At 42.2% G+C, this 16,577-nt stretch overlaps 1 long non-coding RNA gene across 17 annotated transcripts; it reads right to left on the bottom strand.

The window, feature by feature from the left end:
• Nucleotides 1–10,867: 10,867 nt before the first annotated feature.
• LOC124703866 lies at nucleotides 10,868–16,330 on the bottom strand. 17 transcript variants are annotated; one of them, XR_007003368.1, is made up of 4 exons: nucleotides 15,624–16,324; nucleotides 13,625–15,529; nucleotides 13,406–13,484; nucleotides 10,869–13,330 (listed from the first exon to the last, which is right to left on the bottom strand). It is a non-coding gene; the product is annotated as an uncharacterized LOC124703866 (long non-coding RNA). The 17 variants fall into 17 exon arrangements; XR_007003372.1 differs by having other exon boundaries at nucleotides 10,869–11,144; nucleotides 11,552–11,600; nucleotides 11,678–15,529; nucleotides 15,624–16,323; XR_007003371.1 differs by having other exon boundaries at nucleotides 10,868–13,820; nucleotides 14,715–15,529; nucleotides 15,624–16,330.
• Nucleotides 16,331–16,577: the final 247 nt, after the last annotated feature.

Genomic DNA, 16,577 nt, shown 5'->3' with positions numbered 1-16,577 from the left:
AAAACACTACATAGCGAGCACAATCAGTAGTACCAATTACATATATTAGCCAATACTATTTCACTGAGATGGCAAAACATCCATGTGAAAGCTTACAGTGCATGACACCAACCTATTTACAATTGGGAGAAGGCATATGAACTGCACAGACTGAAGTATGGTGTTATCGAATAATACTGGGGATTTAGTGTGGAGGTGAGAGGGAACTGACGAACCTAGGATGGGGGCGATCTTTCGGGCAGGCTTCTCCGGCAGAGATTAATGGAGGTGAAGTGGGAAGGCGCGTCGACCATCCACTCTGGGAGGCTCGCGACACGGCCAAACCGCGGGAGCAGAGCTTCCTCGCCGGCGTCCCGAGGCGCTTGCGTCGATACACCAGCTTGTCCCACGGGAGGAGGATGAAGCGCTGTGGATCCCTCCAGCACGCACTATCGCCATGGCCGCTGATCCAGTGGACAGAAGATCCATGCCTCCACCTCCGTCGGCAGTCTGAAATGGCGCAAGCGGCGGGAGGCATCACGCGAGCCAGAGCTCGCAGGGGCGGGGGGAAGGGGGGAGGCTGGAGTGGCGACGGTCCTCGCGCCAGCTCCGGGGAGGCAGCGGCCCTCTTGCCAGCTGCTGGAGGCAGAGAGCGGAGGCTCAAGCTCCGTCGGCGGAAGCCAGAGGAGGGGAATAGGGGATGCTAGAAGCGACTGGGAGAGAGAGGGAGGAAAGTGAGAGCGTGGCAGCGAATGCGTCTGATTCAAGAACAGTGCTGTGGGCGACATCACCTACATTTACGTCTTCTTTATTTTCTTCTACACTTGTACTGACCTATTCCATAATTTTATATGGCCAATCGAGTATCTCTTCTGTTTTAGTTCTGAAAAAAGGCGTTTGCTTTTGAATTATAACTAGGAGTTTTAAAATCCTGTTTGCTTTTGAATTATAACTAAAACTATTAATATTATTTTGAAGATTTCACTTGATTATACACTAAATTAATCGTCAAAATTATGTAGGCACATAGATTATGATGTGATTTGTCCATGTTAAACTTTATGTGAGATGTTTTGTTTAACATTACTAAACATGTATTTGGCTCGATGGTATCATGATATTGTTTTACGTCATGGTTGATGGTGTTCCTTCATTGGAGTAAATAACTTTTTTGCCATTAATTTTTTTTTGTAAATTATTTATGTGTCATTGTATTTTCAAAAAATCTCTTTCATATATCTTATTCTTCATTTTATCCTCCGTTTTGCGCTTAATGAATTTTACACCATGTCGTATGTGTACGAAATGTGGTTACACCATTGGGCCATGCACCTATTTAAGTGGCTCAATGAACAAAACTAAAAAAAAGATTAATTCAACAATTAGACACGTGAGAGCCGAGAGATGTGTGCGTGAAAGAATTTTTAGTTCAGACTTCAAGCTTTTTTTCTTATAACTAATTTTAATATTTTTTAATTTGTCGGTTACCTAAATATTTCATAAGTACATTATCATAAACATGTGTGAAGGTTTTGTTATATTTTAAAGTTGTAAGTTTTGTAATCATACTAAATTTAATTTATGTCTTATATTACACGTGCGTGGCACGTGCACTTTTACTAGTATAAGGAAGAGATCCACATCCACGGGTCGGTTTATAAGAGCAACTAGATTTAGATGTGCGCCTTGGCGCACGATCCCATAAAGCTCGTGTATTAGTAGGAAAATAATAATAATTTATGTATGCATACAACAACATAGTGATGATCATTTTGTAATACACTTAATAAAAAACTGAAACTCTACGTTATTGAGATATTGATCGATCTTTTTTCTGTTTTCTGGTAGTACATCAACACGACTCACTGGACACTCTCCCTCCAGGTTCGTACATAAGATCCATCAAGGCGGATTAATAATTGGCAATTGGTGCCAATTGCAGTTTAGTCCTCCTTTTGTGACCTGCAAATGACAAGAATCCATATACACATAACTTCGGGTTCACCCTCCCTGTCAAAGAAAATGCACAAACATTTAATTTGGAATTACAAAGTTACCTATAAAATATAAAGAAAAGAACAATCTGATAGACGACAAAGAGAACAATATGCATTGGGCCGAGAATGATCCAGCTAAATACACTTGACACCACATAATATGGGATTTTTTAAACTGCAAATAAGGCATTGCTGTATTACCTCACTATAGGACACACCTCACATAGTTAATATATTCAGTACATTAACTTTTATAGATACTCATACAAAAAGCCATTAGTCTGGGTGACTAACTTAACCAATATGCATGGGCATTATAAACTTCAATTGGAAAGACATGTGCACTGTTTTGAACTAAATATAATATTACATCTAACATAACTATTAAGATATTAACATAAATGAATGACTCTCCAAGATTAATTTTTTACGGAGAATGAGCACCAAAAGAGAAATAATGATATATCATCATCAACTTCATTTATTTGATCCTTTGAGGACAGCCATGTGGTTTACGCGTTCATCAATACAAAGTAGATTTTCTTATGGGCAGTATATCCAAAGAATAACCATGCTTAAAGAAGCAACATGATACCATGTAGTTTTCGGTACGAAGGAAAACATACACATAACTGGAACGATAAATCCAAAACCAAATTAAAAGGAAACACCATTATCTCTAAGATGAATTAGTTGCGATGAGATGGTAACAAAGGAGAAACAACCTTTACCTGGACGTACATAACAGTTACAGAGATGATAAAATGAGAAAAGGAGGCATCTCCAAATTAAATTCATATGCGAACAACAATACAGAGATGAAGCAAAGGCAAGGTAGTCACCTCTAAAGAAGAAGTAGAGGAAAATCTAAAACCTTTATGTTTGCCTATATGGCTATTATAATGCACGGGCCCCTCCAACCTGCAGATTGTGGGTATCACAAAAATCAAACACCGCTCAACAATAAAGTTGTTAAGATACTCAATGCTTAGGGCATGTACAATGCTACACTCTTAGATAGGAGCTTGGACAGCCAAAAAGTAATAATTATTGTAAAGTCTATGGATAAGAGTCTCTAACTACAACGTGCAGCGCTGGTAGAGGTGCTAAAACAATTTATTTAGCGCGTTGACATGACCTGTCGTTGGGTCACATGCAGGAAAAAAGGCCGGAGTGCCAGGCGCATGGGTAAGAGCCGATGTAAGATGTATTCCTGGGATCGGCAGGGATTTGATCAAAACGGCCAGGATTACTATCCCTAGCGCATGTGCTAAGCGCCGCATTGTACATGCCCTTAGTACCTGCAGATAGAACCGGAGACTCGAGTTAAAATGAACAGAAATCATAGCCATGTTTTCATATATATGTATCTACCAAACAAAGTGAAACCAAGCAATGCGGCAAATTTCCCAAAGTGAGCTATATATTGTGTAATGACCAACGATGGTGCATCCAAAGAGCCTTTTAGAGCTAATAAAAATTCTTCTTTTATGCAAGGATAAATGGGGGAGTAGAAAAATCAAGTACAAAGTTATTTCTTCCGGACTAAGAAGATAGACAGGGCTGTAGAGAATCAAGTACGATGAATTATTTTTCTGGAATAAGAAAATAAAATACTACAAAAATAAATGCTTCAAGCCTAACCAAAGATAAAATGATGCATCTATCTATATGCAAAGATAAAATGATGAATCTATCTATATGGATTATTTATTTAAATAAACGCTTCAAGTCTTTAGCAATTTTTTTAATGCTTCTTGCAAACCATGATAATCTGTAAATTTTCTCACCGATTTTACAGTTTGATCCTTCAGTGACTAAGAAGGAACTCTGAGTCAATGTTGGTGTAAATGGTTGCTATAATACTTTCTATCTTTCTTATCCATAGATTATTCTAGGAACAGGAATACTGAACTTTGCATGAACAGACAAAGAGAAGCAACATGACATACCTCATTTAAAACTCGGGTGAACATATATGGCCGAACACAATGCCACGTGAGGCGGTGCAGGGCCAAGGAAAGACTTAAATGCCATATAGAAAAGAGTACTAATTGTGTAAACAAAAGCACTGCTCACTAAAAACTACGCACAAACTAAATGTTGTAGCTCACTCTATTAACAAAAAAAAGTTATTGGAAAAAGGGACATGGGTCTACTTTGATCCACTGGACACAGTAGGCTAAAATGTAAATATATGTGGAACCAAAGTAACTACAAAGCAAGTTGAATTTTAGTCAGCCAAATTATATTCATAAATAGCCGCTCTATCTTTCTATGGTCATCTCCCTTGAGTTCACACACTAAATAAGAAATGAATGTGTTATTTTTGCAACTCACACGTATCATTTGCCGGCAAAATTGTTAAGCCAAATTTTCTAGGAACTAAGAACCTGTTGAGGAACGGCTTATATTAACTAATTGCGGAGCTGCTTCTTACAACCAAACCAGACCATAGGTATGATTGTACATAAACACACCTGGACGGCAACCTATCTTTTATCAAGAACTTGCTCATGTCTGACTTCTTTTTTCGAAAGACCAAAAACAAACTAACATGGGGAGGAACCCCTGTTATTAAGATAGGTGGTGAGTCTCTGAACCCTAGCTGCCAAGACATTTTGCTAGACAGGAAGCTAATGTGTACAGGAAAATATACAGACTATGTAAAATATCAGTAAAAATAGCAATTTACAACAGAGTTACATGTATTTAGTGGACATCCCAGGTTGATGGCAGAACTACTCAGAGGATTGTAAACTCTATCTTTTCAATGAAATGAAATTGCGTTTTCAAGAAAAAAAATAGCAATTTCACTCATGCTGTGTTTGGATGTATAGAAACTGGGCATGGAATTGGAATTTGGGTCAATTCCGCAAATTCTGCTGTCTGGTTTGCGCTCTGAAATGATCTGCGGAAAGACAACCAAATTCCGAGCCTCCCCACCTCGCGTGTAAACATACGGCTCAACTTTCCGAGCTCCCACCCTCGGAAAGCCTTGGAAACGTGCTCCGCTCCCCGTCTCCCCCAACCTCCCCTCACCTCGCGTGCCTCCCTCCCGTCCTCCCCAAATCCATCTGCCGTCTCCCTCTAGAGCCCGCCGCCATGTTCCCCGCCCCGTCTCCCTCCCCGCGCCCGCCGCCGCAAGCCCTTGCGCCCGCCACCATGTTCCCCCACCCCGTCTCCCTCCAGAGCCCGTCGCCGACTCGCTGCCGCATGGCCCTACGCCGCCGCCGCGTTCCCCCACCTCGTCTCCCTCCAGCGCCCGCCTCCGACTCGCCGCCGCATGGCCGAGCGCCCAACGCCGAATCGCCGGCACATGGCTCTGCGCCCGCCGCCGCGTTCCCCCACCTCGTCTCCCTCCAGCGCCAGCCCCCGACTCGCCGCCGCATGGCCTCGCGCCCGACGCCGACTCGCCGCCGCATGCCCCTACGCCCGCCGCCGACTCGCCGCTCCCGCTCCCACCGCCCACGTACGCGCCCCGGCAGATCCTGCCGCCCACGTCTGCGCGGCCGACCGGCTCCTTCGATGGCAGGTCGTGCCCTGCTCCGGCTCGTGCACCCAGCTCGCCGGCAGATTCCCTGTTTGTACATCCAAATGTTTTATCATGTTTAAAACTGTATAAATTCAAAAAAAAATCAATTCCATAGTTTGTACATCCAAACAAGATTTGGAATTGGTTACACCCTTTGATTCCAAAAGTAAATTCCAAACACATCCAAACAACGGAATCGAATTAGAAGCCAATTCATTTCCATCTCAGATTTGGAATCTTATGTCAATTCAATTCCATACCAACTTTCTATGCATCCAAACACAGCATCAGTGACAAAAGCCACATGGTTTTCATTTTTGACATGTATAAAAGACATGTAAAATGGGGATTTTAATTTTTAAGAACTTATTAAAAGGCTTGGTGCAGCCAAGAAGACGATCCAAAGAAACTACTGTAAGTAGTCACAAAAATGCAAGACTGGCTATTCTAATGAACTATCATAAAGCTAACTAAATTATATTAATACACAGTAGGAAATCTGTGCTAGCTTGTCCTGTAGCAGTAAGATGGACAATAACATCTAAAAGAAAGATACATCTTTTTACTTTATCATTTAAGACTATGTCAATTATATCTGGGAGTACTTAAACTTGTTTGCATACCTTGAGAAGAACCTTTCCAGTTCCAATATCAAACCTGCATTAGTATTTTCAATTCCAGTTGCAAATTGACCAAAAGCTCCAGCATTGCACGTGCGAAAATCAGTACCAAGGAGAACCTATACAAGTATTAGAGCAGGTTAAGAAAATACTGCTAAACCACTAAACCACAAGCGGTCAGTAGAATACCTCGTCTAGTCAGCAGCGGGCCTTCTTGAGCGGGCACAATCTGGCAAACACCTCTGTATTGTGAATTTTCCTACAACATAAGTGTAATCTTTTGAGTACACAAATATTATTTTAAATAAATAAACTCTAAAAGTCCCACATTAAAAAAATGAATGGGACTAATCAATAAGGCATACTCCAAAATGGATGAGGTCTTTGATGGCATAAACATACCTAATCTTCCACTCGTTGCAGAAGTCCCCAGTTATCGGTTCGCCCGCCCGTCGCTGGTGAAGATGAGTGGCCGGGGATGATGACAATCTTCTCACGGTTCCACACCTTGTGTGTCAAACCTGAGTTCCTTATTCTATAAATTTATAGTATCAGTAAAACAAAAGGTAGTGTTGAACCTTCTCAAGGGCATCTTCAATGGCTTCATCACTGATCTTTTAAATGCAGCTTTTCTTCAAAATGTTGTCACAGAAGCCATCAAAGGCTTCTTTAAGTGTTTGAACAAAGAGAAGTTTGAGAATGAGACACCAATTTTGATTATTAAAGGCAAAATGACATATGACTGTATCAACCAACAGACCTTTTGGAAGAGTGTATGACCCTGAAAACAATCTATGTAGATTCAACATGCTCGTCGCCTAAGAATTGCTTCTAAAATGTCCAAAAGAATGCTCGTCACCGAAAATGCTATCAGAAGGCCTCCTCTGAGACTGTAGCTAGCAACACTTAATAGACATGTTATATTTTCTGCATTCCTATGAATTAGTAAATATGTAGACACGTTTCAATAAATATGGATGCAAATAAAGGACCAAGATCAAAAATAATATATGTTGGATGATTCCCTTCTATTTTTTAAATATCACAAATATAAGGGAGGCATGTTAAAGTTTAGGAAAGAAATGGTTCACGAGAAAAGGGATCAATAGTTTTCAAATTAAGGTTTTGCATGAGGACCTATATTTACCCGATCTCTTGACAAACTTACATACAGAGAAACAAAGCATATTACAGGAGACACCATAATGGACAATGTTCATGCAACAGGAAATTATCAATTCATATCACATAGGAGTATGTCGTAAGAGGTTACTGATGGTACATGAAATTACTATGTGCTTACTTGAATATTTATTACTCGGTAATATGAACCAATATCAAAAGAAAATTTAACGGTAACTGAAGAACTAATACCTTAAAATCAAGTTGAAAACAAGCAGCCAAAATGAGATAAATAGCTACCAAACAGAGCACCTTCTCTTGAACATAAACATCCAAGTTATCACATTATGCGTACTTTCATGAACTAATAACAATATAGATTTTCTATTCAATCATCCCTATTTGGGATGACCATGTAATTATAATTTTCCATCATATTTCCTCAATCGCCCTAACTCTACTTATTTCTGAGATTGGTCGTTACATACGCATACCATAATTGTATCGGTAAACTATATGAAAAAAAGGACAGGTACATTATCCTACTGTCACACCATCTCTATTGCTTGGGAATTGGTGTCATGTTCAGCCAAATAATCATCGAGACTGAAATCTGCACATTTCAAAGCATAGCAAATTTGCAAAAAAGGAAAATACAACCTTGAAGAGTTCTCTATGCATAACAAATGAAAATTGTGAGGCGAGGACGATGGCGTGGATGGGTTGTCAATGGACTACCCGGAAAAAAATAACGTGAGAAAATCAAAGGAAGCAACCGATCTCTGTCTCATTTCCTAGAATTGACCCGTGCTACCATGAGGAAGAGGCAGTGTGACAACAGACTAATGTACCATGTCAAGTTTATCCATTTCTAAGAGCTGCACCATGCAAGAAAATTGTATCTATCATAACCTAATTCAGTCTACCAGCAAATCTATCGATGATTCAAATAGAAGAGAATATTGAAGATCACAACAAATTGACCACATTCAGAAAGTTGATTATCTCATCATTGAATTTACAGTAAATTTTAAGCTTAGTGATCTTGGATTCAAAAAATAAGAACTTTACACGAAGGTAATTGTGCAGCTAACCATACAGATACAGTCCTACATAACCTGGGCTTTACATAAGCGAAGGTTTGGCAAACAGTGATACTTTATTTATGAATATTTGAATCAATGATTTTGTTGTTGCTAAATGCACATAGTAATAGTACTTGACTTGAGAAATTTCCTGAACCTGGGTATAATGTACACCGAATTGTATTGTTTCAAAAGTAGTACAACTACTACATCTATGCAGTTGCATAATCTCTTCTCTGAAGTAATATGCTTCAAGTCATTTCTAAACTCTACACTTAACTCAAATAACCATTAAGAAAAGCAATTAACCACAAAGCAACACATATGTTCTAAGTTATTAGGAATAAGAAGATAATTGCATACTCGGTTCAAAAACAAGTGTGCAGTTCTATAGTAAGTCACTTAGAATTTAATTAGAACCAATTATAGTAATCTTGTGTGTTGCATCTGCATGGTCTGTATCTTTTATGCTACCATGATTAAGTATGATTCTTGTATGCTACCATGATTCTTTTATGCTATTATGATTCTTTAGCATGGTACCATGATTTAGTCTATCACAAATAGCAGGTTACTAAAGAATCTAGATTTTCTTTTAAGCATACAAGCAAGACATGCAAAAGATCAATGAAACTAAAGCTCCCCGTTTCCCCAAATCACAAGCTATGTTTTTTTTCTGAACTGAGCATCAACCATCAAACACAAACAACTTAAGTCATGAGAATAATTCACTTCCATGGCCTACTGACGACGGGTGATCCAAGGGCAGATGAGTGCATTGAAGGCAGCCGAGGACATCGCCTCAATGGTGCTATCCAGCAGAGGCGGGGATCGCGAGCTGCCACACGCGACAAAGAGGTGCAAGTGAAGAGGATGGAGATTGGGAGAGGGTGGGATGGACATACGAGATAAGTACGGCTGTGACAGCGCCACGGACAGCTCAGCCTCCTCGTTCATTCCTGCGCCAATGCACCTCCTGCCGAACCCCGATGAACTGCGACGAGGCCGCAGACTGGTTATCAACACCTATCCACAAATAGAAAATAGAAACAATCGCTTATTTATTTCACTCAGAAACATTAGAATTTGCATCAAAAGGAGAAGAAGCTCGCATCCCTGATGGGCAGTTCCAATCCAGTGAAGGCAACCAGCAACTCTTCAAAATCAAAAGAAAAAGAAGCTGACCTGGGTCTTGGGAACTTCGGTCTGGCCATGGGACGCTAGAAGTTGAGCAAACCCTGGGTATGCATCGAGTGAGTCATTGAGGAGTTCGCCCGAACCAACTGCGTCCCCGGCGAGGTGCTCGTCCAAAAATCAATTTGGCATCAGATTGGATAGGATGTGGGAGGTCGAATGACGAGCGGCCAGGAGGCCGACGTGCTCGTCCTCCTCCAGCTCGGCCAAGGGAGAAGGACATGCCGCACGACGGCGGCGACGGACAGAGGAGGCCGTCGCGCTCATGGCCGGGCCGACGCATCACACGAGGAGAGAGGTCGACGGGGCACTGGTCCGCCTACCGCTCCGTCAAGGGAGAAGGCTGCGCCCCTTCCCAGCGATGGCCCGCGCGGCCGAGATCCTCGCGCTCGCCACCTCTACATCGTCGCCGCCGGCTGCTTTTTAGAGAGGGAGAGGAGATGACACGGGCGAGGGAGACAGTAAAGACGAGGGAGGGAGAGGGAGGCGTACCCGCGAGCGACCCCTCCATAGTCGCCACCGGCGACAATGACGACATACACGCCGCCACCGCGCTCGGACCTAGGTCGCCCTCCCTTTGCTCTTCCATGGAGCCAACAAGCTCAGATCTGGTTGCATCTAGGGTTTGTGATGGGTCAAACCCCACTTCTGTCAAGTCTCGTGCAGAAGCACATCTATGGCCAGCGAGGGGGCTCCGGCCGTGACCACTAGCTGTAACACGTCATTGTGTTGGTGCTCGGGAGTGGAGGCGCAGCGCGCAGAGATGAGAGCAAGAGCGAGGCGGAGATGAGCATGGGAGGATACAAGCGCGGCGGCGGCGCCGTTGTAGAGAAGGAGGACCGTGCAAGATACTCGGGCGGCGCCTCCCTGCGCGCTCGCACCGTGCTTCGCCAGCGGCGCCGCTTCCAGAGAGGAGAAAGACGATGGGGAGGGGATTGGAGGAGTAGGGCGGACGGTGGTGGTGCTTTGACCAATCTACCCCGCGCGGAGTAGATCTTTTCGTCGGCGGCGCAAGGCGAACCCAAACCTGAAAACGAGCCACACCGACTGACGTGTGGACCCAACCGACCATGGGGCCCAGACGCACCCAGACGCGGGTAGACAACCGCCAATGCATGGCTTTTTCTAGTGCCAGGGACAGACGCGCGCGTGTGAGGCAGCCAACCAGCAGCTGCGTTGTTGTGACAAACCAACGGCCAAGATGAACGCACCGTAAAGATTGGACGGCTCACGTGGTCAGATCGCTGTGAAACCCCCTATGGGGGGCATCGTTTATACCTTTAGACTAGATTTAGTGGTGCGCCTTGGCGCACCATCCCGTGAAGTTCGCGTGAATTTATAGTTTGTATAACAGCGAAAAAATCAGGCAAGAAATAGATAATATGGTTTTTAAATTTTACAAAACAGAGTCAACATGATGAAATTAGGAGATAGGATGAAATGGATAAAGCACACGAAATCAGAAACAGATTAGCAAACACTTATATACAATCACCGAAATAGAGGAGTATATATTACTCTAATGCTAATAAACGATTTAGCAATTGTTGTAGTCTCGTTACTTCATCAAATTTGGCCAGCTCTCCCATGCTGAGTGTGACCAGCCTGCAAGCTGAACAACGCCACTGAGTCAGCATAAAAAAAAGGAGAAGAAACAAAAAAAAATCACAAGAAATGGAGCTCATTGACATGTAGAGAGAAGAGAAAAAGATAGGGCCACTCGAGCAAAGATTGAGACAGAGCAAATCATAGAAAATCTTGAAGTGCGGTCATGTAGTAAGTTCAGTAACAATATATCCAACCAAGGAGATATTTCCTCTATGCGGATATTATGAAGTACAGAAAGTTGTTGTTAAAATACAAGGAGAGAAATTTAGACCGTGGCAGTTGCCTGTACAGTAAAATAACTAAAGAGTGTTTACAGGTAACAAAATACAGGAGTAACAAGCATGCGTTTGATGGGAAACTAAGTCATATAGTAGTTCAACTGGCTAGTTAGCAGAATGACAGTATAATAACCTGTTGCCATAACATAGCGCACATGTACTCTGTTGCCGTCCACGGATCTCTGGAGAGGAAACTTGCAGCCAATGACCGGATATTATGGACTGAATATTCAGGTATTTAACTTAATATAATATATACCGGAATATGGTTGGAGTCTTCAAGCCTAGTACTACTCCCTTCTTTCCACATGCTGACAATGTAACAGTAAGCAAATCTTTTATTTTATCCATTTTGCTCTCCATAGAATAATGTTTTGACCCTTCCTTACCTATATTTTGCAAATTCCATCTACTTCTGAAATGATTTATTATCTTACAATCCTCCACATGGCAATGGAAAATTCTATGGTCTTAAAGAGAAAAAAATGTGTTGGTAGAAACATGCACCAGAAATGAGAATGTGATCGATTGTAGAACCATAATTGTATTCTTTAGCTCCAATTTTTTTGATTGAAACAAGTATAACCTATGGTCCTGCATAAAAGAAATGTAAGAAGCTCACAATGCAATGTTGCTAAGTAATTCTCGTGGGGTGATAGTACTGTTTGCATTTCTGGGGAAACAGTCTACGCAATACTGATATATTCAGGGACAATACGCGCACCCAGCCTAGCAACACCCAAAAAAAAAGAGCCATTAAGCCATCCAATCCCTAGAAACAACAGAAGACAAACACCGAGAAGGAGAACAACAGACAAACCACAATGTTGTGTGTGGTCATCAGAGACAAACATCACCGATGACACTGCTTTATGCAACAAAAATGAGTCAAGGTGCACGCCATTATTAATTGTAATTGCAATTCCTTCTATAACAAATGGTCTGAGTTATTTTTAAGATGTTGACGTCAAAGTAAAGACACTAAATACTCAAATCTCGTGTAGTCAAAGTAAATCATTTCATGTGTAAGGAAAATGTAGAGGTTTTCTTCAGATAAAACAAAGGGAAATGGGTGTTCTCTAAAAGAAGACCACAGAACATATACGGCCAAACAATTTAATGTTTACATTATCCACAAGATTAAAAATTTGGTGTGTTTTGGCCTTTTGGGGCAGCTGGTTAGGTTACCTGAGTAGGGAAATATGAAAATATGCAGAGATTTTGCTACAGGATATCATTTGGGGTCCATAAATAATGTTGCTTCTCAAGGTATAGTAGACTGGGCATTTTTCAGCAAGAAAACTCTCTGCATCAGCTTCTGATTTTTCAATCATGTGCACGGGATTAACTTCTGGCCGGGAAGAGCAACAAGCCAGCGATCAGTGAAACGCATCACCTGTCATGGGAAGTGTGTAAGGAATAACATATCCATTCAACTAAAACGAAAAACTGGATCTGCAGAGGATGGTCAAGTCCTGTGTAGAAAAACATGGAGCAGTAATTTGTACTATTGTTCAAAGGGTGATATGGTTATTTTATTTTAAAATCTCAAAATGTACCAACAAAAAGAAAATGCAGCAGCTAGTGTTTCACAGATAAATAAAATTACGAAAAATAAATAAATAAGCAGATAGATGAAGAGGACCTTTGGCTCATCAAGCGCAATAGAACACTATGTATTTGTCAGCAACTCACATTTCCATTTTACAACCGAGAATTCGTATATTGAATCAAAGCTTATTTCTCAGCAGCTTGGCTTGTCAACTCGTCAATGGTAAAATATATTCATTCTTCTCACAGCACATGGAATCTAAAAGATATTATCTCCTAGAGCATATCGCTGGGGCAACAATCACTTCGGCTTGACTACATATAGGACATTTACCACACTCTCTAATGGAATCGCCATAACCTGCAAGACAAGCACCAACCCAGTTTTGTTAGCATACAACAAAGTAGATACAAAAAACCAGAATGGTTCGTGTACCATATCTATTTGAAGAACGGGGAAGGGAGTTTAGTCAGGGAAGGTGTCAGCAAGACGCTTGGCAAAGACCGTGTTGGTGCTGTCCAGGTAAGGAGGCAACCATGGGATCAATATAAATCATCAGCTAAAACTGGATGACTTTTAGATGCACACAATGTTCAATCCAATATATTCACAATATTCTGTAGATCAGAAGGACTTGAATGTAAATTCACTCACATCAATCAACACCCTGTAGCGCATTCCTAACCATAAGGAAAAGGATGAACTGAACGAACCAAATGGTCAAGATATCCCAAAATTTTCTCCGCTACATCCTATCCAAACCAGTCCAAAACAGAGTAAATGTGACCAAGCGGATACCCAAATTCAGCAAACAATATATCCATTAATTAAACTGCCCAGTCAGATTAACCTGGAGGAAAGCAACACCCAGATTAAGAATAAAATGAGATTCTCAAATTAACCTGTACAAGTAGATTACAATAACCTGCATTGCCATGAGCATCTATTTAATCACAGTCCTAGTTCACAGAACGATTACAAGAAAAGCAAGGCTCTCCATATAAGTTAAAAATAGAGGTAACAAAGGAAACAATAGAGATATATATATTGTAAATATCATTAGAAGGGAAATACATGTTCGTAGTGAAAGAAATGCAATCCAATTATATTTACTCTCATAATGAATCATCTGCAGGTAGCAAAGACACATGATACCATTCAAGAAACTCTCACAGAAGCAAGAGCTTGAAAAGGGGGCTAGTAGAAGAATTATGTGCATACGCCCAACCTAATCATTCAAGAAGCATTATTACATTTGCTAATAGATCTAGGAAAATCTAAATATAAGAACCTTGATATTGAATCTTTGTGACAGCAGAAAAGAAAATCCTCCCTCTGTCCATATAGAGTTGTCTTTACCTAGCAAATCTAGACATCTGCTATTTATCTTGGAACTAATGTACAATCTGGCAGACATGTAAAGCATCAGCAATAGTGGTAAATAGGCAGACTAATACAACCAATAATTATTCAAGACTGATATCACACAAACATTAAACTAAGCAGGAGCTAATCATCCATGCTACACTGCAAAATAGGCTGCCTATTGTGTGTCACATCAGTGATCGATGGGAAAGATGCATATAATCTCTAGGCATGACATGATTCAGATGTAAGCAAACAATAAAAAATCCATATATAACGATGTATCTAAATAACTTTAAAATCGACATGGTGTTGTTATTATTTATATGGTTCTAAGATTCTCTCTTAGAAGGGTAATATATGCCATGACTAAACCTACCTGCAAGGTTGTGAGCAAGATAAGAAAAAAATGTTTGCTTTGTACCCATTGAAATGTTAGCCCCACTTGGAAAGCATTGATAATTCCCATGGAGGTAAAAATGATGCCACTCAAACCCTTCTTGCCTACAGGAAAATAAAACAAGGCAATTGGTAATTCCCATGGAGGTAAAAATGATAGTGAAGCTACTAATGAATACATCAATAAATAGAACATGCCATTGCAGTGCAGAATGTTCACTCTTCAAATTTATTGGTCAGTCTACAAATATAGGGTACAGTCCATTGCTCACTTTTTTACCGCCTCAAATGGTGTTTTAGAGCAGAGAAAACACAGGGGACCAATACAACACAACCTATCAAGATTTTTATTTCCAAGCAAATGAAATTGAATATGAAAAGGCTTAGTGGATTATCTTAGAGCAGAGAAAACACAGGGCCCTGGAACTGCTTGCAGCTGAGGAGTGCCTCCATACCAGAGTAGCCACATCATTGCTTAAACTTCCTGTACCTCGCTAACCATCACCTTAGAAATGGGATGACCCCCTGTTTCTGTCCTTGCAATACTACAACTAATCAGTGTTTTCATGTCACTCTAAATAACATGTATGCATGCATTTCTCAGAGTAAATTCCATTTAGTGGTCTGATGGTTAACAATGGCTCTTAACTGGCTACAAAGTGAAGATATTAGAAAAAAAGCGAGTAGACAATGAGCTTACCTTAGCTAGAGGTTGCCGTTGACCACTATAACAACAATGGCCGCAACACCAATGTCTTTTCATCGTACAACCTATAGGCATAGATAAAATAGAATCTAGACAAACAAAGATAAAATATTAGTGGATTAGACACAAAAAAGGGATTAGTGGAAGAGAGAATGAGACAAATTTGTAGAAATAATTGGACACCTCATTCTTGGCATGGTGCTGCCCAAGTGCACACGACCAATCATGTGCCAATGGTAGAGCCAAATTCATGTGAAATCAAAACCTTCCCCTGCATCTGCTTCCTACCAATCATAGAACGACCTTCACCAAATTAATTCAACAGGAAGAAGAAAATGGGAGAGAGAGGGGGTGGATGGACCTGTACATGGAGATGGAGGATAGGACCAACGGCTTGCCGACCGTCACCGTGATCTTACTTCTCACCGGCGGGCGCACACGAGGTCGACGCATGAGGGGATTGGTGGCGGAGCTCTGAAGGTCGATCCCTGTGTGCTGCTCCCCAACCTTGACCCAATGAAGCACGAGATGGAGAGGGTCCGGAGACGGCGGAGCTCCGCCTGCAGATCCCCGCATCGGCCTGCTGCTTCCATGTGTGCTCCTCCACATGGCCGACTTTGTGAGGCGCCGCGGCGCAGAAACCCGATGATGAGGAGCCCTTCCAGCCGCAGCGCTCGGGAAATCGGCCGAGGAGCAGGCCTGGCAAGCATGGTGGAGGGGAGGGCGTGCGTGGAGGAGCCAGGACGCCCGACGGCGGCGCTGGAGGCGAGGGAAAGGAAGAGGCGGCGGCTGTGAGGATAGGGTTTTCAGGTCGCTAGCTTTTTCCGGTCTTCTCGATCCCTTTTCTTTTTCTCGCTCGAGCAGGGTTAGACGGATCCGGACCTTGCGGGTGGAGACGGTGGGCGAGCTGGGGCGCGGCGGCGACTTGGCCGGGTCCTCGGGGTCGACGGCGTCGGCCGCCTGGCTGAGCGGGACCGACGTCGACTCCTTCTCATCCGCCATGGCGCTTCTCCCCAACCTTCCTGCGGGGCGGCGTGCTGGCTAGCGCTGGCTGCGACGGGAGGCGCGACGCGTGCGCGGGGAAGGTTGGGGGTTGGAAACGGGCATGGGAGAGGAGAACTACGGGCGGCCAGGAGG

Source organism: Lolium rigidum, chromosome 3 (genome assembly GCF_022539505.1).
Source record: "Lolium rigidum isolate FL_2022 chromosome 3, APGP_CSIRO_Lrig_0.1, whole genome shotgun sequence".
NCBI lineage: Eukaryota > Viridiplantae > Streptophyta > Magnoliopsida > Poales > Poaceae > Lolium > Lolium rigidum.
Note: the sequence above shows the minus strand (reverse complement) of the source record. Positions and strands in the feature narration are given on the sequence as shown.